Here is a 25,487-nt window from a genome sequence, read left to right as displayed (position 1 = left end):
CCCGAGTGTGAGAGGCCAACATATGTGCTGCGCCAGGCCCTGAATCCCAGCCCCGCAGTGTTTTAACAATGTTAAGACACTGCGGGGCTGGGATTCATGGTCATCGCGAACCGCACCGGCCGACATTACATGATGCCAGAAGATGGGCAGCGCTAACGGCGCTAGGCCAGGGGATAACACGACAGCGCAGACTCCTGTACAGCAAATAACAACGCTCGGGAGGCTGCACCCAGCACCAAGGTGGGATTCTTGACACCTGTGCTGCGTCTCATTACAAAGGGAACTCGCGCCTCCATTACACAGTTTGACTGTATAAAGGGCTGAATGTTATACGTGTTCCATTCAGCGTGTGCAAGGAGAAAAATTACAAGAGCAACCTTTGACTTGCGCAGCACTGCTGCTGCATAAGCTGTGGCTCTTCTACTTTGTAACCCCTGAGGGGGGGTTAAAGGTGACTTTTGAAATCGGTTCAATTAGGCTTCGGCCTACACTCTGCTCCACCTGCAGAGCCCGGGCTCCAACAACGCTAGTTGCTGTCCGGAAGTGCTGGCTGCACAGAGCCAAACACCTCGCCAATGTGTCAGTGGGGTCCAGCACCGCCAGCTGTTCCCCTGCTGTGTAGCCGGCAACGTGTCCTGCAAAAGCCACGCAGACACAACAGACCCAAAGCTGCCGCCAGTGCAGGCTTCGGCCTACACTCCCCTCCCCCTGCTCCTCCTCCTCCTGCTCCTCCTCCTGCTGACCCTGGGCTCTAACACACCGCCAGTTGGGGCCCAGATGTGCTAGCTGCACAGAGAAAAACACCAGCCAATGTGTCAGTGGGGTCCAGCACCGCCAGCTGTTCCCCTGCTGTGCAGCCGGCAACGTGTCCTGCAAAAGCCACGCAGACACAAGAACTGAAATTGAAGGGAACCTGTCCCCCCTCCCCCAGGCGTTTTTACGTTATCCAGCCACCTTGTACAGCGGTAATGCTGCATGTGTGCAAGGTGGCTCAGAAACGTATTCTCCTCGCACATGTGGAACTGAAAACACGTCTGAAATGTGTCCTCTGTGTGACCATTTAACCGTCCCGGTGGTGTGACTTTCCTTTGTAATGACACGCTGCAACCCCCTTGGTAGCGCTGCCCGTCTTCTGGCATCATTGTTTGGCTGGCTGCGCCTCTGCGGCCGCCCTGACCCACACAACGCCCCTCGGTGTCTTATTTATTGGGACTGCGAGGGTGTGATTCATGGGCAGGATCAGTGCATCAGTTCGCCTGTCCCTCCTCTCCTTCCGCCTTCTTCGGACTGTGCGGCTTCATGGCCGTGGCATGCGATAAGGGATCAGATGACGCCGCACAGTCTGAAGCGGGTGTAAGGACCCGAGTGTGAGAGGCCAACATATGTGCTGCGCCAGGCCCTGAATCCCAGCCCCGCAGTGTTTTAACAATGTTAAGACACTGCGGGGCTGGGATTCATGGTCATCGCGAACCGCACCGGCCGACATTACATGATGCCAGAAGATGGGCAGCGCTAACGGCGCTAGGCCAGGGGATAACACGACAGCGCAGACTCCTGTACAGCAAATAACAACGCTCGGGAGGCTGCACCCAGCACCAAGGTGGGATTCTTGACACCTGTGCTGCGTCTCATTACAAAGGGAACTCGCGCCTCCATTACACAGTTTGACTGTATAAAGGGCTGAATGTTATACGTGTTCCATTCAGCGTGTGCAAGGAGAAAAATTACAAGAGCAACCTTTGACTTGCGCAGCACTGCTGCTGCATAAGCTGTGGCTCTTCTACTTTGTAACCCCTGAGGGGGGGTTAAAGGTGACTTTTGAAATCGGTTCAATTAGGCTTCGGCCTACACTCTGCTCCACCTGCAGAGCCCGGGCTCCAACAACGCTAGTTGCTGTCCGGAAGTGCTGGCTGCACAGAGCCAAACACCTCGCCAATGTGTCAGTGGGGTCCAGCACCGCCAGCTGTTCCCCTGCTGTGTAGCCGGCAACGTGTCCTGCAAAAGCCACGCAGACACAACAGACCCAAAGCTGCCGCCAGTGCAGGCTTCGGCCTACACTCCCCTCCCCCTGCTCCTCCTCCTCCTGCTCCTCCTCCTGCTGACCCTGGGCTCTAACACACCGCCAGTTGGGGCCCAGATGTGCTAGCTGCACAGAGAAAAACACCAGCCAATGTGTCAGTGGGGTCCAGCACCGCCAGCTGTTCCCCTGCTGTGCAGCCGGCAACGTGTCCTGCAAAAGCCACGCAGACACAAGAACTGAAATTGAAGGGAACCTGTCCCCCCTCCCCCAGGCGTTTTTACGTTATCCAGCCACCTTGTACAGCGGTAATGCTGCATGTGTGCAAGGTGGCTCAGAAACGTATTCTCCTCGCACATGTGGAACTGAAAACACGTCTGAAATGTGTCCTCTGTGTGACCATTTAACCGTCCCGGTGGTGTGACTTTCCTTTGTAATGACACGCTGCAACCCCCTTGGTAGCGCTGCCCGTCTTCTGGCATCATTGTTTGGCTGGCTGCGCCTCTGCGGCCGCCCTGACCCACACAACGCCCCTCGGTGTCTTATTTATTGGGACTGCGAGGGTGTGATTCATGGGCAGGATCAGTGCATCAGTTCGCCTGTCCCTCCTCTCCTTCCGCCTTCTTCGGACTGTGCGGCTTCATGGCCGTGGCATGCGATAAGGGATCAGATGACGCCGCACAGTCTGAAGCGGGTGTAAGGACCCGAGTGTGAGAGGCCAACATATGTGCTGCGCCAGGCCCTGAATCCCAGCCCCGCAGTGTTTTAACAATGTTAAGACACTGCGGGGCTGGGATTCATGGTCATCGCGAACCGCACCGGCCGACATTACATGATGCCAGAAGATGGGCAGCGCTAACGGCGCTAGGCCAGGGGATAACACGACAGCGCAGACTCCTGTACAGCAAATAACAACGCTCGGGAGGCTGCACCCAGCACCAAGGTGGGATTCTTGACACCTGTGCTGCGTCTCATTACAAAGGGAACTCGCGCCTCCATTACACAGTTTGACTGTATAAAGGGCTGAATGTTATACGTGTTCCATTCAGCGTGTGCAAGGAGAAAAATTACAAGAGCAACCTTTGACTTGCGCAGCACTGCTGCTGCATAAGCTGTGGCTCTTCTACTTTGTAACCCCTGAGGGGGGGTTAAAGGTGACTTTTGAAATCGGTTCAATTAGGCTTCGGCCTACACTCTGCTCCACCTGCAGAGCCCGGGCTCCAACAACGCTAGTTGCTGTCCGGAAGTGCTGGCTGCACAGAGCCAAACACCTCGCCAATGTGTCAGTGGGGTCCAGCACCGCCAGCTGTTCCCCTGCTGTGTAGCCGGCAACGTGTCCTGCAAAAGCCACGCAGACACAACAGACCCAAAGCTGCCGCCAGTGCAGGCTTCGGCCTACACTCCCCTCCCCCTGCTCCTCCTCCTCCTGCTCCTCCTCCTGCTGACCCTGGGCTCTAACACACCGCCAGTTGGGGCCCAGATGTGCTAGCTGCACAGAGAAAAACACCAGCCAATGTGTCAGTGGGGTCCAGCACCGCCAGCTGTTCCCCTGCTGTGCAGCCGGCAACGTGTCCTGCAAAAGCCACGCAGACACAAGAACTGAAATTGAAGGGAACCTGTCCCCCCTCCCCCAGGCGTTTTTACGTTATCCAGCCACCTTGTACAGCGGTAATGCTGCATGTGTGCAAGGTGGCTCAGAAACGTATTCTCCTCGCACATGTGGAACTGAAAACACGTCTGAAATGTGTCCTCTGTGTGACCATTTAACCGTCCCGGTGGTGTGACTTTCCTTTGTAATGACACGCTGCAACCCCCTTGGTAGCGCTGCCCGTCTTCTGGCATCATTGTTTGGCTGGCTGCGCCTCTGCGGCCGCCCTGACCCACACAACGCCCCTCGGTGTCTTATTTATTGGGACTGCGAGGGTGTGATTCATGGGCAGGATCAGTGCATCAGTTCGCCTGTCCCTCCTCTCCTTCCGCCTTCTTCGGACTGTGCGGCTTCATGGCCGTGGCATGCGATAAGGGATCAGATGACGCCGCACAGTCTGAAGCGGGTGTAAGGACCCGAGTGTGAGAGGCCAACATATGTGCTGCGCCAGGCCCTGAATCCCAGCCCCGCAGTGTTTTAACAATGTTAAGACACTGCGGGGCTGGGATTCATGGTCATCGCGAACCGCACCGGCCGACATTACATGATGCCAGAAGATGGGCAGCGCTAACGGCGCTAGGCCAGGGGATAACACGACAGCGCAGACTCCTGTACAGCAAATAACAACGCTCGGGAGGCTGCACCCAGCACCAAGGTGGGATTCTTGACACCTGTGCTGCGTCTCATTACAAAGGGAACTCGCGCCTCCATTACACAGTTTGACTGTATAAAGGGCTGAATGTTATACGTGTTCCATTCAGCGTGTGCAAGGAGAAAAATTACAAGAGCAACCTTTGACTTGCGCAGCACTGCTGCTGCATAAGCTGTGGCTCTTCTACTTTGTAACCCCTGAGGGGGGGTTAAAGGTGACTTTTGAAATCGGTTCAATTAGGCTTCGGCCTACACTCTGCTCCACCTGCAGAGCCCGGGCTCCAACAACGCTAGTTGCTGTCCGGAAGTGCTGGCTGCACAGAGCCAAACACCTCGCCAATGTGTCAGTGGGGTCCAGCACCGCCAGCTGTTCCCCTGCTGTGTAGCCGGCAACGTGTCCTGCAAAAGCCACGCAGACACAACAGACCCAAAGCTGCCGCCAGTGCAGGCTTCGGCCTACACTCCCCTCCCCCTGCTCCTCCTCCTCCTGCTCCTCCTCCTGCTGACCCTGGGCTCTAACACACCGCCAGTTGGGGCCCAGATGTGCTAGCTGCACAGAGAAAAACACCAGCCAATGTGTCAGTGGGGTCCAGCACCGCCAGCTGTTCCCCTGCTGTGCAGCCGGCAACGTGTCCTGCAAAAGCCACGCAGACACAAGAACTGAAATTGAAGGGAATCTGTCCCCCCTCCCCCAGGCGTTTTTACGTTATCCAGCCACCTTGTACAGCGGTAATGCTGCATGTGTGCAAGGTGGCTCAGAAACGTATTCTCCTCGCACATGTGGAACTGAAAACACGTCTGAAATGTGTCCTCTGTGTGACCATTTAACCGTCCCGGTGGTGTGACTTTCCTTTGTAATGACACGCTGCAACCCCCTTGGTAGCGCTGCCCGTCTTCTGGCATCATTGTTTGGCTGGCTGCGCCTCTGCGGCCGCCCTGACCCACACAACGCCCCTCGGTGTCTTATTTATTGGGACTGCGAGGGTGTGATTCATGGGCAGGATCAGTGCATCAGTTCGCCTGTCCCTCCTCTCCTTCCGCCTTCTTCGGACTGTGCGGCTTCATGGCCGTGGCATGCGATAAGGGATCAGATGACGCCGCACAGTCTGAAGCGGGTGTAAGGACCCGAGTGTGAGAGGCCAACATATGTGCTGCGCCAGGCCCTGAATCCCAGCCCCGCAGTGTTTTAACAATGTTAAGACACTGCGGGGCTGGGATTCATGGTCATCGCGAACCGCACCGGCCGACATTACATGATGCCAGAAGATGGGCAGCGCTAACGGCGCTAGGCCAGGGGATAACACGACAGCGCAGACTCCTGTACAGCAAATAACAACGCTCGGGAGGCTGCACCCAGCACCAAGGTGGGATTCTTGACACCTGTGCTGCGTCTCATTACAAAGGGAACTCGCGCCTCCATTACACAGTTTGACTGTATAAAGGGCTGAATGTTATACGTGTTCCATTCAGCGTGTGCAAGGAGAAAAATTACAAGAGCAACCTTTGACTTGCGCAGCACTGCTGCTGCATAAGCTGTGGCTCTTCTACTTTGTAACCCCTGAGGGGGGGTTAAAGGTGACTTTTGAAATCGGTTCAATTAGGCTTCGGCCTACACTCTGCTCCACCTGCAGAGCCCGGGCTCCAACAACGCTAGTTGCTGTCCGGAAGTGCTGGCTGCACAGAGCCAAACACCTCGCCAATGTGTCAGTGGGGTCCAGCACCGCCAGCTGTTCCCCTGCTGTGTAGCCGGCAACGTGTCCTGCAAAAGCCACGCAGACACAACAGACCCAAAGCTGCCGCCAGTGCAGGCTTCGGCCTACACTCCCCTCCCCCTGCTCCTCCTCCTCCTGCTCCTCCTCCTGCTGACCCTGGGCTCTAACACACCGCCAGTTGGGGCCCAGATGTGCTAGCTGCACAGAGAAAAACACCAGCCAATGTGTCAGTGGGGTCCAGCACCGCCAGCTGTTCCCCTGCTGTGCAGCCGGCAACGTGTCCTGCAAAAGCCACGCAGACACAAGAACTGAAATTGAAGGGAACCTGTCCCCCCTCCCCCAGGCGTTTTTACGTTATCCAGCCACCTTGTACAGCGGTAATGCTGCATGTGTGCAAGGTGGCTCAGAAACGTATTCTCCTCGCACATGTGGAACTGAAAACACGTCTGAAATGTGTCCTCTGTGTGACCATTTAACCGTCCCGGTGGTGTGACTTTCCTTTGTAATGACACGCTGCAACCCCCTTGGTAGCGCTGCCCGTCTTCTGGCATCATTGTTTGGCTGGCTGCGCCTCTGCGGCCGCCCTGACCCACACAACGCCCCTCGGTGTCTTATTTATTGGGACTGCGAGGGTGTGATTCATGGGCAGGATCAGTGCATCAGTTCGCCTGTCCCTCCTCTCCTTCCGCCTTCTTCGGACTGTGCGGCTTCATGGCCGTGGCATGCGATAAGGGATCAGATGACGCCGCACAGTCTGAAGCGGGTGTAAGGACCCGAGTGTGAGAGGCCAACATATGTGCTGCGCCAGGCCCTGAATCCCAGCCCCGCAGTGTTTTAACAATGTTAAGACACTGCGGGGCTGGGATTCATGGTCATCGCGAACCGCACCGGCCGACATTACATGATGCCAGAAGATGGGCAGCGCTAACGGCGCTAGGCCAGGGGATAACACGACAGCGCAGACTCCTGTACAGCAAATAACAACGCTCGGGAGGCTGCACCCAGCACCAAGGTGGGATTCTTGACACCTGTGCTGCGTCTCATTACAAAGGGAACTCGCGCCTCCATTACACAGTTTGACTGTATAAAGGGCTGAATGTTATACGTGTTCCATTCAGCGTGTGCAAGGAGAAAAATTACAAGAGCAACCTTTGACTTGCGCAGCACTGCTGCTGCATAAGCTGTGGCTCTTCTACTTTGTAACCCCTGAGGGGGGGTTAAAGGTGACTTTTGAAATCGGTTCAATTAGGCTTCGGCCTACACTCTGCTCCACCTGCAGAGCCCGGGCTCCAACAACGCTAGTTGCTGTCCGGAAGTGCTGGCTGCACAGAGCCAAACACCTCGCCAATGTGTCAGTGGGGTCCAGCACCGCCAGCTGTTCCCCTGCTGTGTAGCCGGCAACGTGTCCTGCAAAAGCCACGCAGACACAACAGACCCAAAGCTGCCGCCAGTGCAGGCTTCGGCCTACACTCCCCTCCCCCTGCTCCTCCTCCTCCTGCTCCTCCTCCTGCTGACCCTGGGCTCTAACAAACCGCCAGTTGGGGCCCAGATGTGCTGGCTGCACAGAGAAAAACACCTCGCCAATGTGTCAGTGGGGTCCAGCACCGCCAGCTGTTCCCCTGCTGTGCAGCCGGCATCGTGTCCTGCAAAAGCCACGCAGACACTTGCTCTTGTACCTTCTGCTCCCCATCCTGGTTCCAGTACCGTCAGCTGGTTCCGGGCAGAGCCTTTGGCTTAGGTGCCTCCCTTTGGTATCCGAGTTCCACCAACGTCAGGTGGTCCTTGGTAGTGCTTTCAGGCACGGGTACCTCCTGCTTAGTAACCGGGTTCCAGTAACGTCAGCTGGTCCTCGGTAGTTCCATTGGCTCTTGGACCTTCGGCTACCCATCCGGGTTCCAGCACCGTCAGCTGGTTCTCGGCAGTGTCTTTTGCTCTTGTACCTTCTGCTCCCCATCCTGGTTCCAGTACCGTCAGCTGGTTCCGGGCAGAGCCTTTGGCTTAGGTGCCTCCCTCTGGGTATCCGAGTTCCACCAACGTCAGGTGGTCCTTGGTAGTGCTTTCAGGCATGGGTACCTCCTGCTTAGTAACCGGGTTCCAGTAACGTCAGCTGGTCCTCGGTAGTTCCATTGGCTCTTGGACCTTCGGGTAGCCATCCGAGTTCCAGTTCCATCAGCTGGTTCTCGGCATTTTCTCAGCCTTCTTGTACCTTCTGCTACATTTCCAAGTTCAAGAGACTAAACACGATGACCCGGAAGACCACCCCTAAGATGACGACGACACCAGAGACGACAACCACCGTGATGACGACGACCCTGGAGACGATGACCCCGAAGACCACCCCGATGACGACGACCCCGGAGACGACGACCCTGAAGACCACCCCGATGACGACGACCCCGGAGACGACGACCCTGGAGACGACGACGACCTGGAAGACCGAGAAGCAGAAGAACAAGAGGCTGCAGAACAAAGAGCAGAAGAACATTAAGCATAACACTAAATATCAGAGCAAAAAATATTATCTAAATTATAAGCAGAAGAAGACTAAGCAGTGTATGGGGGTGAGTCCGTTCCTCCTCGTGGTGCCCCTGGATAAAGCCTGATGCTGCAGGCCAAACTGAACGCGGACAAATGTAACTGTTTTGTGACAGGCAGAACGGAAGGTGTAATCTTCAAACTTTTATAGATAACAACTACGGGAATGCCTGTCACAAATAAGAATATGATGAAGAAGTTGAATATGATGAAGATAATAGTAAAATAAAAAGAATATGAACAATGTAACCCAAAAAATAATAGGTAGAAGATGAAGAAGAAGATGAATAAGGTGAAGAAGTTGATGTCAAAGAAGCTGATGATGAGGATAATTAAGAAGAAAGCGTGGGAGAAGTAAAAAAGAAGGTGAAGGGCGTGGAAGTAGTGAAACATCAATATCTGACATAAAAAAAAAAAAAAAAACATAGTCAAATTCTTTCTAACGCCGAACTTCATAAAAAAAAATAAAAAATCCTGCTATTCTATTACATTGGGCTAAACCTCTGTCCCTTTAATATCTCCGCCACGTCCCCCAATACATCCTACAATATTCTTAGTTGTTTTCCTTCATGTAGAATGAACCTACAAGTGTATAAAGGGTTTATTTTAATTCCGATATTTTCGTCCCATTGACTTGCATTGGGATCGGGTATCGGTATCGGATTGGATTCCGATACTGTGACGGTATCGGCCGATACTTTCCGATACCGATACTTTCCGATATCGGAAAGTATCGCTCAACACTAGTGGTGACTCAAATTATGCTATCTCTGATTGTCCTAAGCGCACTAAGCGGTTCGCTAGGTCTGTCACCATTGGTACTGTACAGCCTAAATTTCTTTTGTCCGTTACTCTGATTTGCTCTTTGTCATCCTATTCTGTTATGGCATTTGTGGATTCAGGCGCTGCCCTGAATTTGATGGACTTAGAGTTTGCCAGGCTCTGTGGTTTTTTCTTGGAGCCCTTGCAGCATCCCATTCCTTTGAGGGGAATTGATGCTACGCCTTTGGCCAAGAATAAGCCTCAATACTGGACCCAGTTGACCATGTGCATGGCTCCTGGCTCCTGCGCATCAGGAGGATATTCACTTTTTGGTGTTGCATAATCTGCATGATGTGGTCGTGTTGGGTTTGCCATGGCTGCAGGTCCATAATCCAGTATTGGATTGGAAATCAATGTCGGTGTCCAGTTGGGGTTGTCAAGGGGTACATGGGGATGTTTCATTGTTGTCAATTTCTTCCTCCACTCCTTCTGAAGTCCCTGAGTTTTTGTCGGATTACCGGGATGTATTTGATGAGCCCAAGTCTAGTGCCCTACCTAGTGTTGAGCGATACCGTCCGATACTTGAAAGTATCGGTATCGGAAAGTATCGGCCGATACCGTCACAGTATCGGAATCCAATCCGATACCGATACCCGATACCAATACAAGTCAATGGGACTCATGTATCGGACGGTATCCCTGATGGTTCCCAGGGTCTGAAGGAGAGGAAACTCTCCTTCAGGCCCTGGGAACCATATAAATGTGTAAAAGAAAGAATTAAAATAAAAAATATCGCTATACTCACCTGTCCGACGCAGCCGGGACTTCAGCGAGGGAACCGGCAGCGTTGTTTGTTTAAAAATCGCGCTATTACTTGGTTACGTGAATTCCCGGCTTGTGATTGGTCAGGTCGGCCATGTTGCCGGGACGCGGACCAATCACAGCAAGCCGTGACGAAATTACGTCACGGCTTGCTGTGATTGGTCCGCGTCCCGGCAATATGGCCGCCCTGACCAATCACAAGCCGGGACGTCACGGGAGGCTGGACACGCGCTCATTTTAAAATGGGCGCGTGTCCAGCCTCCCGTGACGTCACGGCTTGTGATTGGTTGCGCCGCGATCAACCAATCACAAGCCGGGAGGCTGGACGCGCTCATTTTGAAATGGGCGCGTGTCCAGCCTCCCGTGACGTCACGGCTTGTGATTGGTTGCGCCGCGATCAACCAATCACAAGCCGGGAGGCTGGACGCGCTCATTTTGAAATGGGCGCGTGTCCAGCCTCCCGTGACGTCACGGCTTGTGATTGGTTGCGCCGCGATCAACCAATCACAAGCCGGGAGGCTGGACGCGCTCATTTTGAAATGGGCGCGTGTCCAGCCTCCCGTGACGTCACGGCTTGTGATTGGTTGCGCCGCGATCAACCAATCACAAGCCGGGAGGCTGGACGCGCTCATTTTGAAATGGGCGCGTGTCCAGCCTCCCGGCTTGTGATTGGTTGACCGCGACGCAACCAATCACAAGCCGTGACGTCACGGGAGGCTGGACACGCGCCCTTTTTAAAATGAGCGCGTTTCCAGCCTCCCGTGACGTCACGGCTTGTGATTGGTTAATGGCGGCCATGTTGCCGGGACGCGGACCAATCACAGCAAGCCGTGACGTATTTTCGTCACGGCTTGCTGTGATTGGTCCGCGGCCCGGCAACATGGCCGCCCTGACCAATCACAAGCCGGGACTTCGCGTAACCATGTAAAAGCGGGAATTTTAAACAAACAACGCTGCCGGTTCCTGCGCTGAGGTCCCGGCTGCGTCGGACAGGTGAGTATAGCGATATTTTTTATTTTAATTCTCTATTTTACACATTTTAACATTAATGTTGTTCCGATACCCGATACCCGATACCACAAGAGTATCGGAATCCCGGTATCGGAATTCCGATACAGCAAGTATCGGCCGATACCCGATACTTGCAGCATCGGAATGCTCAACACTAGCCCTACCTCCTCATAGGGATTGTGATTGTGCTATTAATTTGATTCCTGGTAGCAAGTTCCCTAAGTGACGACTTTTCAATTTGTCTGTGCCAGAACACGCCGCTATGCGGAGTTATATAAAGGAGTCCTTGGAGAAAGGGCATATCCGCCCGTCGTCGTCACCATTGGGAGCAGGGTTCTTTTTTGTGGCCAAGAAGGATGGTTCTCTGAAACCTTGTATAGATTACCGCCTTCTTAATAAAATCGCGGTCAAATTTCAGTACCCTTTGCCTCTACTGTCTGATTTATTTGCTCGGATTAAGGGGGCTAGTTGGTTCACCAAGATAGACCTTCGAGGGGCGTATAATCTCGTGCATATTAAACAGGGCGATGAATGGAAAACAGCATTTAATACGCCCGAGGGCTATTTTGAGTACCTGGTGATGCCATTTGGCCTTTCTAATGCTCCCTCTGTGTTTCAGTCCTTTATGCATGACATCTTCCGAAAGTATCTGGATAGATTCATGATCGTATATTTGGATGATATTTTGGTCTTTTTGGATGATTGGGAGTCCCATGTGAAGCAGGTCAGAATGGTGTTCCAGGTCCTTCGTGCTAATTCCTTGTTTGTGAAGGGATCTAAGTGTCTCATTGGAGTTCAGAAGGTTTCCTTTTTGGGCTTCATTTTTTTTCCCTTCTACTATCGAGATGGATCCTGTTAAAGTCCAAGCTATTTATGATTGGACTCGGCCTACATCTGTGAAGAGCCTTCAGAAATTTCTTGGCTTTGCCAATTTTTGTCTGCCATCTCCCCTGATTTGCGGCGGGTGCTGCAGGAGTTCCAGGCTGATAGACCTGACCGTTGTCCAGTGGAGAAACGGTTTGTCCCTTATAGATGGACTAATAGAGTTATCTCTGAGGTTCATTGTTCGGTGTTGGCTGGTCATCCTGGGATTTTTGGTACCAGAGATTTGGTGGCTAGGTCCTTTTGGTGGCCTTCCTTGTCGCGGGATGTGCGTTCTTTTGTGCAGTCTTGTGGGACTTGTGCTCGGGCTAAGCCCTGCTGTTCTCATGCCATTGGGTTACTTTTGCCCTTGCCGGTCCCAAAAAGGCCCTGGACGCATGTTTCCATGGATTTTATTTCAGATCTTCCTGTTTCTCAAAGGATGTCGGTCATCTGGGTGGTTTGTGATTGCTTCTCTAAAATGGTCCATTTGGTACCCATGCCTAAATTGCCTTCTTCCTCTGATTTGGTTCCATAATTTTTCCAACATGTGGTTCGTTTGCATGGCATTCCGGAGAACATCGTGTCTGACAGAGGTTCCCAGTTTGTTTCAAGGTTTTGGCGGTCCTTTTGTGCTAAGATGGGCATTGATTTGTCTTTTTCTTCGGCTTTCCATCCTCAGACAAATGGCCAAACCGAACGAATCAATCAGACTTTGGAAACTTATCTGAGATGCTTTGTTTCTGCGGATCAGGATGATTGGGTGACCTTCTTGCCATTGGCTGAGTTCGCCCTTAATAATCGGGCCAGTTCGGCTACTTTGGTTTCTCCTTTTTTTTGTAATTCTGGTTTTCATCCTTGTTTTTCTTCAGGGCAGGTTGAGCCTTCGGACTGTCCTGGTGTGGATTCTGTGGTGGACAGGTTGCAACAAATTTGGACTCATGTGGTGGACAATTTGACCTTGTCCCAAGAGAAGGCTCAACGTTTCGCTAACCGCCGTCGCCATGTTGGTCCCCGACTTCGTGTTGGGGATTTGGTTTGGTTATCATCTCGTTATGTTCCTATGAAGGTTTCTTCTCCTAAGTTTAAGCCTCGTTTCATTGGTCCTTATAAGATTTCTGAAATTCTTAATCCTGTATCATTTCGTTTGGCCCTTCCTGCTTCTTTTGCCATCCATAATGTGTTCCATAGGTCGTTGCTGCAGAGATATGTGGCGCCTATGGTTCCCTCCGTTGATCCTCCTGCTCCAGTGTTGGTCGAGGGGGAGTTGGAGTATGTGGTGGAAAAGATTTTGGATTCTCGTATTTCGAGATGAAAACTTCAGTACTTGGTCAAATGGAAGGGCTATGGTCAGGAGGATAATTCCTGGGTTGTTGCCTCTGATGTCCATGCTGCCGATTTAGTTCGTGCCTTTCATTTGGCTCGTCCTGATTGGCCTGGGGGCTCTGGTGAGGGTTCGGTGACCCCTCCTCAAGGGGGGGGTACTGTTGTGAATTCCGTTCTCGAACTCCCTCCTGTGGTCATGAATGGTACTTCAGTGATTTCTGTCCTTGGACTCCCTCTGATGGCTGTGAGTGGAGCTGCTGGTTCTGAGATTCCTTCCCCAGCTGCCCTCGTTTAGGGCTAGACTAGGATTCTCTATTTAACTCCACTCAGATCATTACTCCATGCCAGCTGCCAATGTTCTAGTACTGGTTCAGATCTCTCCTGGATCTTTCTGAGGACCTGTCTACTCCAGCAAAAGCTAAGTTCCGGCTTGTTCATTTGTTACTTATGGTTTTTCTTGCTAAGTTCTAGTCCAGCTTGCTATCATGAAACTGCCTGGCTAGCTGGAAGCTCTGGGGGTGCAGAGTGGCACCACCGCACCGTGAGTCGGTGCGGGGGTATTTTTTGCACACTCTGTGTGGTTTTTGTAGTTTGTTGTGTTGACCGCAAAGATCCCTTTTCTATCCTCAATCTGTTTAGTTAGACTGGCCTCTCTTTGCTAAAGCCTATTTCATCCTGTGTTTGTGATTTCCTCTTAACTCACAGTCAATACTTGTGGGGGGCTGCTTTTACCTTTGAGGAAATTTCTCTGAGGCAAGTGAGGCTTTGTTTCCTTTCTTTAGGGGTAGTTAGCTCTTAGGCTGTGAAGAGGCATCTAGGCAGAGTCAGGCACACTCCACGGCTATTTCTAGTTGTGTTGATAGGAGTAGGGTTTGCGGTCAGCAGAGTTCCCATTTCCCCAGAGCTCGTCCCGATTCCGTGTTTAACTATCAGGTCATTCCTGGTGCACCTAACCACCAGGTCCATAACAGATCACGTCCTGCCGGTGGCCAGGTGAGATCGACGTGGGACACTCTATTATATGGACTACTTCAGAAAGGTGAGTATGTTGATTTATTATTTTTAATTGTTTACAGGAGAGGAGGGCGTCGGGGATTAGGTGTTCGGTGAGTATGCATTGTGTATGTAATTATGTAAATGTTTTGTTTTTTTCTACAATTGAACACAGGCTCCTGATGATGGGACTATTCTCCCATCATCAGCTCATGCTGTCTCTGTTAAAAATGACAGCAGACATAGCCGGATGGGAGTAGTGGTCCCATCAGACGACGCCTGGGTACACACACACACACACAGACACCCGCAGACACCAGCAGACAGGCATACACACGGACACCCGCAGACAGACTCAGACACCCGCAGACAGACACGCACAGACACCCACAGAAAGACACACATAGACACCCACAGACAGGCATACACACAGACACCCACAGACAGACACGCACATACTCTCACTGACAGACACACACAGACACCCACAGACAGACACGCACATACACTCACAGACAGACACACACAGACACCCACAGACAGACAGACACGCACATACACTCACAGACAGACACACACAGACACCCGTAGACAGACATGCACACAGACACCCGCAGACAGACATGCACAGAGACACCTGCAGACAGACATGCACAGAGACACCTGCAGACAGACATGCACACAGACACCCGCAGACAGACATGCACACAGACACCCGCAGACAGACATGCACACAGACACCCACAGACAGACACGCACAGACACCCACAAAAAGACACACATAGACACCCACAGACAGGCATACACACAGACACCCACAGACAGACACGCACATACACTCACCGACAGACACACACAGACACCCGCAGACAGACATGCACACAGACACCCGCAGACAGACGCACACATATTCTCCACTCACACATATTCTCTGCCCACACACTCTTCCTCCTTCTGACATCATTTCCCTTTGACAATTCTGCAGCATTTTTGGCAGCAAATACGCAAACCTTTTCACACCTGAGGTTTGGCTGTGGATTTGACTGACTCAATGGAAGTCAATGGGTGCAGAAATGCTGCAGATCCGCAAAAAGAATTGACATGCTGCGGAAACTAAAACGCTGCGAATAAGGATGAAAATTTCCAGACCCTGTGCACAACACTTTAGGAATGTCATTGATTAACATTGCTTAAGTAATCCATTGTGAATTTATAGCATTTCCACGTGAAAAAACATCTGCAACGTGTACACATAGCCTTAATGCTTTTTTGTTGCCTGCGCCTCTGAAATTAAAGGAACTGTCCTTTTTATTCAATTCTGCATTGTTGAAAATAATCCTGAACATACATTGCATCTTACTGTAATTTAAAAAAAAATACAATTTGTTTGGAAAGAACTGGAGAAATATTAAATAATGAAATATATAGCCAGTGATAAAAAAAGAAAAAAAATGTGCATCATACTTGTATATCTTTTCTACCCACACAGCAAATATTTGCACAAAAACAGTTTACGATCAAGAAAATTGGCTTCTCCTGTTTTGTACTCTGGAGCACTAGTAGAGCCAAGAAGAAAGGAATAAGTTCTAAGACCATCTTCAAACAATTTGAAATTCACAATTCTACAGTGAGAAAATTTGTTTATAAATGGAGAGTCTTCAATATACTGGCCAGTATCCCCAGGAGTGGGAGTCACAGCCTAATTAAGTTCAAGGTCAGACTATTTAAAGGTAAAAAGATATAAAGAAAACACCACGATCCAAATCACCTGACCTACAGGCCTCTGTCCGCACATTCTCTTTCAAAAATATGTGGAATTACAATTTACAGTGCCTTGAAAAAGCATTCATAACCCATGAACTTTTCCACATGTTTCACATTACACACACAAACTTAAATGTATTTTATTCAGACTTTATGTGATATGCCATGTGATATACCAATGCAAAGTAGCAAGTATTTGTGAAGTATAAAGGAAATAATACATAATTTTCTAAATATTTTAAAAATATAAATCTGAAAATTGTGACGTGCATTTGTATTCATTTGAAAAAACTGACCGTCACATCCAAACATAGACTAAGTGTGAACAGGTGCTGAACCTAGAGTCACCAACTCTTATATAGTCAAGCAAATAAGGCAGCACACTGCAGCGCTGAAACATGCAAACATGAAACACGAAAATTGAACTGCATTACTGCACTAGAAATATGAAAAATGAGAGCGTTTGGCGCATAAAAATGGCCAATTTTATGTGTACCTGGTAGTCACTTTAGGGCATCTCTTGTATACCAGGTCCTACGCTTTCCTTTCCTCGCTGAGAATAAACGTCTCCATGTGAATGGGTACCTATGAAAACCTCTTCTTAGACTAACACTCTCTCTCTCTGTGGAGGGGTAATGGACCTGCTGCAATTAAAACACCGTAATGCCGTAAAGTGGCTACCAGGTACACATAAAATTGGCCATTTTTATGCGCTAAACGCTCTCATTTTTCTTATTTCTAGTGCAGTAATGCAGTTCAATGTTCATGTTTCATGTTTGCATGTTTCAGTGCTGCAGTGTGCTGCCTTATTTGCTTGACTATATAAGAGTTGGTGACTCTAGGTTCAGCACCTGTTCACACTTAGTCTATGTTTGGATGTGATGGTCAGTTTTTTCAAATGTATTATTTAGCCTTCTGACCAAGCACTCCGCCTCCTAGCCACAGGTGTTTTAATTGCAGCAGGTCCATTACCCCTCCACAGAGAGAGAGAATGTTAGTCTAAGAAGAAGTTTTCATAGGTACCCATTCACATGGAGATGTTTATTCTCAGCGAGGAAAGGAAAGCGTAGGACCTGGTATAAGAGAGATGCCGTAAAGTGGCTACCAGGTACACATAAAATTGGCCATTTTTATGCGCTAAACGTTCTCATTTTTCATATTTCTAGTGCAGTAATGCAGTTCAATTTTCGTGTTTCATGTTTGCATGTTTCAGCGCTGCAGTGTGCTGCCTTATTTGCTTGAGTGCATTTGTATTCAGTCCCCTTATAGACTGATACCCCCAAATAAAATTCTGAGTGACTATTTGCCTCAGAAGTCACATAATTACTAAGTTGAGTGTTAGGGGTTGAGTTCCCGTCTCTGCACAGGGGGAATCTCGGGCCATCTCCGCTGCGGTCTCCCATTCTTCTCCTGTTGCAGTGGAGCCTGCTCAGCGGAGACGTCGGTCCCAGCATCTCGCTCAGTCTGACTCTGTACAAAGAGTTACTGCTGCCTTTCCTGCTTCTGCCATTGAAGTCAGTGCTGGGCAGCGGCGAGCAGACGCTTCTGGGACTGAGTCCTGCTTTTCTCGTTCTGAGCATGCCCAGAGTAAGATCTCTCAGTGGAGATCGAGGGTCACATGATCAGATACTGCAGCTAAGGCCATTGGTCCTTCAGGAAGGTCCTGTAGGTGCTCACGCTCTGTGGCAGCCTCTCATTAGTCCTTCTAGGAAGGTCCTGTACGTGCTGCAACTATTTAAGGCTTGCATGGCCGCATGGCCATGCGCTAGTATTGTTCTTTGTTATGTGCTTTGCGTCAGTTTGGTCACGTGAGAGTGTGTTCAGGGACCCAGCTGAAATAAGCCCCTAGAATGCTGGCACCTCCGGCGAGGAGTTTGTGTTTGTATGTATTCAGGGACCTGGCTGAAATAAGCCCCTAGAATGCTGGCACCTCCGGCGAGGAGTTTTGTGTGCATGTGTGACCACTGACTGCTCTCTGGGCAGTTAGCCTGTGCCTCTGTGAAGTCTAACAGGGCACCGTACTTTTCTTTCACGGCTACTCAGTGAATTAACTGAGTTAGTCCATACCGCCATATAGTGCCGCCGTTTGCTAGCAGCAGGTACTCCTGCACGGTGCACCCCGGGCTGCAAATGCACCAATATCAATAAAAACATCTCTATTTACTCGGTGCGTTCCGCTAGCCCTAACATTGAGTCAACCTGTATGTTATTTATTCTAAATATAACTATAGCTGTGAAGGCCTCAGGGGTTTGTTTGATAACATCATCAGTGATCAATTAGTATCATGAAAACCAAGGTACATACCAGACAGGTCAGGGATAAAGTTGTGGAGAAGAGTAGAGCAAGTTAGGTTATAAAAAAATATTCGAAGCTGTGAACAGTTCATGGAGCACTGTTCAATTTGTCATCCAAACATGGAAAGAGTATGACAATGCTGAAAACCTTCCAAGATGGCCATCCACCTAAACTAACATTCCAAACAAATAAATTAGAGAAGCAGCAAAAAGGCCTGTGGTCACTCTGGAGGAGCTGCACAGATCCACTGCTCAGGTGGGAGAATCTGTCCACTGGACTACTATTAGGCCGGGGTCACACTACCATAAAATGCGGACGAGTGCTATGCGAGAAAACACCGCATAGCACTCGGACCAGTGTTAATCTGAGGCAAACTTTTTTGGGTGGGCCATTTATATGGATACACCTAAATAAAATAGGAATGGTGACAGTTTTCTTGCGTAGGGTGTCTTGCATTGAAATCTGCTGCAATGACCCGGCGACTCCATTCACCAGACATCAACACAATTTCTATCCAATCCTCACGTGTTAACCTCTGAGACATGTCATGGGTATTACCCCCTTCCCAGGCTATAAACATCTGCCTCCAGTTGTCAGCTTTCCTTCTGCTGGTTACCAAAATTGCGCGGGAGCCCACACCATTTTTTTCAAAAAAATAATCTTTTATTAATTAAATACATGTCCAGTAATTTGTACACACTGTACTAATTGTATTTGTCACTGACATCTATATATCTACCTATTCTATTTGCATTTACTGTATGTAATCCATCTCTTCTATCCTGTCGGCTCCTGCAGTGATTTTACAGAACATGACAGATGATTTCCCGTCTTTTCTTCTATTTATTTCTCTTTCTCTTTGCAATATATACACATATGGATGTGTGTGTCACTGATATATATATATATATATATACAGTATATATATATACCGTATATATATATATATATATATATATATATATATATATATATGCACATCTATTCTATGTGTATAAATATCTATTTTAACTATTCTAGTCTAACTTGTCACTTGTCATATATATTTATTCTTTTCTGGAACTTTCTTAATCCTTGGAGCTATGTTTAAGGGGGTGGGTGTTGGGATCAGCCCCTTTGTTGGGAAGAGATACTAAGAGTGGTAGGACAGCAAGCCACATGTTCTGTTAGTCGATGCTGTGTGCTTTGAATGACAAGGATCTGCAGCTGCAGCTGGATCCTGGTATCATGTATGGAGATTGGAGATCATTTTGCCATATGGAACTGTGATGTCTCACCACCTTACTGGATTTAGGGACTGAATCTGAAGACTGTTGTGTGGTGACTTGCGAAGGGCTGGGATCTTATGCTGAGGCGAGATCCCAGTGACCATGTGTATTGTTAGAAGCTGCCACTGTGTTGTGTCCCTCATCTGCTGGAGCCATTGAATTCACTCAAAGACTATTTCCATATCCATGGCATTGGATTGCCGGGTGGCGCCCCTGGATCTGCTCTCTTTGTGTGGACTCATTGTGTGAACTCATTGTGGACTACTTAAGGTACCTTCACACTAAGCGACGCTGCAGCGATACAGACAACGATGCCGATCGCTGCAGCGTCGCTGTTTAGTCGTTGTGTGGTCGATGGAGAGGTGTCACACAGACGGCTCTCCAGCGACCAACGATGCCGAAGTCCCCTGGTAACCAGGGTAAACATCGGGTTTTTAAGCGCAGGGCCGCTCTTAGTAACCCGATGTTTACCCTGGTTACCATTGTAAAAGTAAAAAAAAAAAACACATACTCACATTCCGGTGCCCGGCATCCGCTTCCCTGCACTCCTCCTGCATCCTGTGTCAGCGCCGAACATCTCTGGCATCTCCCACAGAGCAGAGCGGTGACATCACCGCTCTGCTTTACGGCCGGCACTTACACAGGATGCAGGAGGAGTGCAGGGAAGCGGACGCCGGGCACCGGAATGTGAGTATGTGTTTTTTTTTTTTACTTTTACAATGGTAACCAGGGTAAACATCGGGTTACTAAGCGCGGCCCTGCCCTTAGTAACCCGATGTTTACCCTGGTTACCAGTGAAGACCGCTGGATCGGTGTCACACACACCGATTCAGCAATGTCAGCGGGAGATCCAGCGACGAAATAAAGTTCTGGACTTTCAGCAACGACCAGCGAACTCACAGCGGGATCCTGATCGCTGCTGCGTGTCAAACACAACGATATCGCTATCCAGGACGCTGCAACGTCACGGATCGCTATCGTTATCGTTGTAAAGTCTCTTAGTGTGAAGGTACCTTTACAGACACTGCAGAATTAGTTTCATTTGCGTTGTCTCAGTTCTCTGTTCCAATAAACAATGGATTGTTTATCGGCCTGGTGTCTTCCTGCTGTGTTGCATACCCCATCACAGTAAAGAGTGCATGCACTGTGAGAATTCAGAAGCCTGCAACCAACTATACACTATGTTCCAAATTATTATGCAAATGACTTTTTTCTCGGATTTTCCTAAATGGTCGGTGCAAATGACAGTCAGTCTAATAAGAGTCATCACCCGTTAGAGTATACATCGAATTTTATTGAAGAAATCTCCCAATGATAACAGTATAATCTCCAAAATGAATAAAAACTAAAAATGCACTGTTCCAAATTATTAGGCACAGTAGAATTTCTAAACATTTGATATGTTTTAAAGAACTGAAAATGATCATTTGTGGAATTTGCAGCATTAGGAGGTCACATTCACTGAACAAAAAAGCTATTTAACTACAAAACATCCTGACAGGCCAAGTTACATGTTAACATAGGAGCCCTTCTTTGATATCAGCTTCACAATTCTTGCATCCATTGAACTTGTGAGTTTATGGAGAGTTTCTGCTTGTATTTCTTTGCATGAAGTCAGAATAGCCTCCCAGAGCTGCTGTTTTGATGTGAACTGCCTCCCACCCTCATAGATCTTTTGTTTGATGATACTCCAAAGGTTCTCTATAGGGTTGAGGTCAGGGGAAGATGGTGGCCACACCATGATTTTTTTCTCCTTTTATGCCCATAGCAGCCAATTACTCAGAGGTATTCATTGTCATGCATGAAGATGATTTTTCTCCTGAAGGCACGTTTCTGCTTTTTAGTCCATAGAAGAAAGTTGTCAGTCAGAAACTCTATTTACTTTGCTGAGGTCATTTTCACACCTTCAGGAACCTTAAAGGGCCATACCAGCTGGTTCCCCATGATTCCAGCCCAAAACATGACTCCTCCACCTCCTTGCTGATGTCGCAGCCTTGTTGGGACATGGTGGCCATCCACCAACCATCCACTACTCCATCCATCTGGACCGTCCAGGGTTGCTCGACACTCATCAGTAAACAAGACAGTTTGAAAATTAGTCTTCATGTATGTCTGGGCCCACTGCAACCGTTTCTGCTTGTGAACACTGTTTAGGAGTGGCCGAATAGTAGGTTTATGCACCACAGCAAGCCTTTGAAGGATCCTACACCTTGAGGTTCGAGATACTCCAGACGCACCAGCAGCTTCAAATAACTGTTTGCTGCTTTGTAATGGTATTTTGGCAACTGCTCTCTTAATCCAATGAATTTGTCTGGCAGAAACCTTCCTCATTATGCCTTTATTTGCATGAACTCTGTCTGTGCTCTGTTTCAGTCACAAGTCTCATCAGAGTATGATGATCACTCTTAAGTTTTCGTGAAATATCTAATTTTTTCATACCTTGTCCAAGGCATTGCACTATTTAACGCTTTTCAGCAGCAGAGAGATCCTTTTTATTTCCCATATTGCTTGAAACCTGTGACCTGCTTAATAATGTGGAACATCATTTTTAAGTAGCTTTCCTTTAATTAGAATCACCTGAAAAAATAATTATCACATGTGTTTAAGATTGATTTCAGTGATTCATTGAGCCCTGAGACACAATTCCATCCACGAGTTTATTTGAAAAACAAAACAATTAAATCTTTATGACACTTAAATCCAATTTGCATAATAATTTGGAACACAGTGTAGTGACTGCAGACTTTCATCTTAAACCTTCTCATTTAAAGATTTTTCTGTATTTTCATGTCTATGAAAATTGTACATTCAACCCTGAAAGCAATAAAACTATGAATTAACACATGTGGAATTATATACTTATCATTTCAATTGTTTCACACTTTTTTGTTGTCTTATATTCTAGGGTCTTCAAAGTAGCCACATTTTGCTTTGATGACTGTTTTGCACACTCTTGGCATTCTCTTGATGACCTTCAAGAGGTAGTCACCTGGAATGGTTTTCACTTCACAGGTGTGCCCTGTCAGGTTTAATAAGTGGGATTTCTTGCCTTATAAATTGGGTTGAGACCATCAGTTGTGTTGTACAGAAGTCTGGTGGATACACAGCTGATAGTCCTACTGAATAGACTGTTAGAATTTGTACTATGGCAAAAAAAAGCAGCTAAGTAAAGAAAAATGAGTGGCCATCATTACTTTAAGAAATGAAGGTCAGTCAGTCTGAAAAATTGGGAAAACTTTGAAAGTGTCCCTAAGTGCTGTGGCAAAAACCATCAAGCGCTACAAAGAAACTGGCTCACATGAGGACCGCCCCAGGAAAGGAAGACCAAGAGTCACCTCTGCTTCTGAGGATAAGTTTATCCAAGTTACCAGCCTCAGAAATTGCAGGTTAACAGCAGCTCAGATTAGAGACCAGGTCAATGCCACACAGAGTTCTAGCAGCAGACACATCTCTACAACAACTGTTAGGGCTCCTTTTCACTTGTGAGACATACGGCCGTGTCTCGCAGGTTAAAACCCTCCTCTGGCGCCCGCATTTGGGAGCGGAGCGTGCAGCTCCATGTGTTGCTATGCAGCTGCACTCTCCGCTCTGGAGTGCCGGCGCCAGAGGAGGGTTTTAACCTGCGAGACACGGCCGTATGTCTCACAAGTGAAAAGGAGTTTTGAACAGCTGACATGTGCGCGCAATAGCGGCAAGTGGAATCGCGATCCACCCGCCGCTATTAACTAGTTAAATGCTGCTGTCAAATGCGCTCATCGCCAACTCCATCACATGATCGGGGGTCAGTTATGAGTCAGGATGGTAACCATAGAGGTCCTTGAGACCTCTATGGTTGCTGATGCCGGCCTGCTGTGAGCGCCACCCTGTGGTCGGCTCTCATAGCAAGCCTGTAATTCAGCTACATAGGAGCGATCTGATGATCGCTGCTATGTAGCAAAGCCGATCAGGCTATGCCAGCTTCTAGTCTCCCATGGAGGCTATTGAAGCATGGCAAAAGTAAAAAAAATGTTTAAAAAAATATGAAATAAATAAAAAAAAAAATAAAAGTCTAAATCACCCCCTTTCGCCCCAATAAAACAATAAAAATAAAATCAAACCTACACATATTTGGTATCGCCGCATTCAGAATCGCCCGATCTATCAATAAAAAAAAGGATTAACCTGATCGCTAAACGGCATAGCGAGAAAAAAAAATGGAAACACAAAAATTACGTTTTTTGGTGGCCGCGACATTGCATTAAAATGCAATAATGGGAGACCAAAAGAACGTATCTGCACCAACATGGTATCACTAAAAACATCAGCTCAGCACAGAAAAAATAAGCCCTCACCCAACCCCATATCACGAAAAATGGAGACGCTACGAGTATCGGAAAATGGCGCAATTTTAATTTTTTTTTTAGCAAAGTTTGGAATTTTTTTTCACCACTTACATAAAAAATAAACTAGACATGTTTGGTGTCTATGAACTCATAATGACCTGGAGAATCATAATGACAGGTCAGTTTCAGCATTTAGTGAACCTAGCAAAAAAGCCAAACAAAAAACATGCATGGGATTGCACTTTTTTTGCAATTTCACCGCACTTGGAATTTTTTTCCCATTTTCTAGTACACGTCATGGTAAAACCAATGATGTGTTTCAAAAGCACAACTTATCCCGCAAAAAATAAGCCCTCACATGGCCATATTGACAGAAAAATAAGAACGTTATGGTTCTGGGAAGGAGGGGAGTGAAAAACAAACACGGGAAAATGAAAAATCCCAAGGTCATGAAGGGGTTAAATGAGAAAGTGCGTCTAAACTTTTGGTCTGTACTGTATATAATGTGTGTGTATGTGTTTTGATGAATATTTCCTTTGAAAACGATGTGTAAATGACAGAGAATTGCTGTATGTAAAAGCTCATGTTAAAATTGCATTGCAATCGGATAGCAATCGCACTGCATACGGATGTCATATGGATACGTAGGTGTGAGAGAATAGCATCATCACATTGCAAACGCATTACACATGGATGGCCACACGGAGAACACTCCTGCGACTCTCAACATGGAGACTCGGACCGATTTTCCATACGGTAAGTGTGGCCCCGTCCTTTGTCGTATACTCCCCAAATCTGGCCTTGATGGAAGAGTGGCAAGAAGAACGACATTTTTGATAGCAAGCCATAAGAAGTCCCATTTGCAGTTTGCAAAAAGCTATATAGGGGAAACAGCTGGCAAGTGGAAGAATGTGCTCTGGTCAGATGAGACACAGTAGAGCTTTTTTGGGGCTAAATGCAAAACTCTATGAGTGGCTGTAAACTAACGTGGTATATAACTTGAAAAGATCCCTCTATCAAACATGGTGGCATTATCATACTGTAGGGAAAATTTCTTCAGCAGGTAAACTGGGAACTGGTAACATGAATGGAGCTAAATGCAGCGTAATCCTGGAAGAAAACCTGTTAGAGGCTGCAGAAGGCCTAAACTAGAGCATAGGTTCACCTTTCAGCAGGGCAATGACCTTAAACATACTGTCACTGCTACAATGGAATGGTTTAGATCAAATCATACCCATGTGCGTGAATGGCCCAATCATAGTCCAGATCTAAATCCCACTGAGAATCTGCGACAAGACTTGAAAATTGCTGTTCACAGATGTTCTCCAACCAATCTCACTGAGCTAGAGCTATAAGAATGGTCGAAAAATGTAATCTTCTACATGTAGAAAGCTAGTAGATACATACCCCCAAAGACTTGCAGCAGTAATTACAGGGAAAGGTGGTCCTACAAAGTATTGGCTCAGGGGGGCTGAATACAAATGCAAGTCACAATTTTC

The sequence above is a fragment of the Ranitomeya variabilis genome, chromosome 1 (genome assembly GCF_051348905.1).
Source record: "Ranitomeya variabilis isolate aRanVar5 chromosome 1, aRanVar5.hap1, whole genome shotgun sequence".
NCBI lineage: Eukaryota > Metazoa > Chordata > Amphibia > Anura > Dendrobatidae > Ranitomeya > Ranitomeya variabilis.
This window is presented reverse-complemented; position numbering follows the sequence as displayed.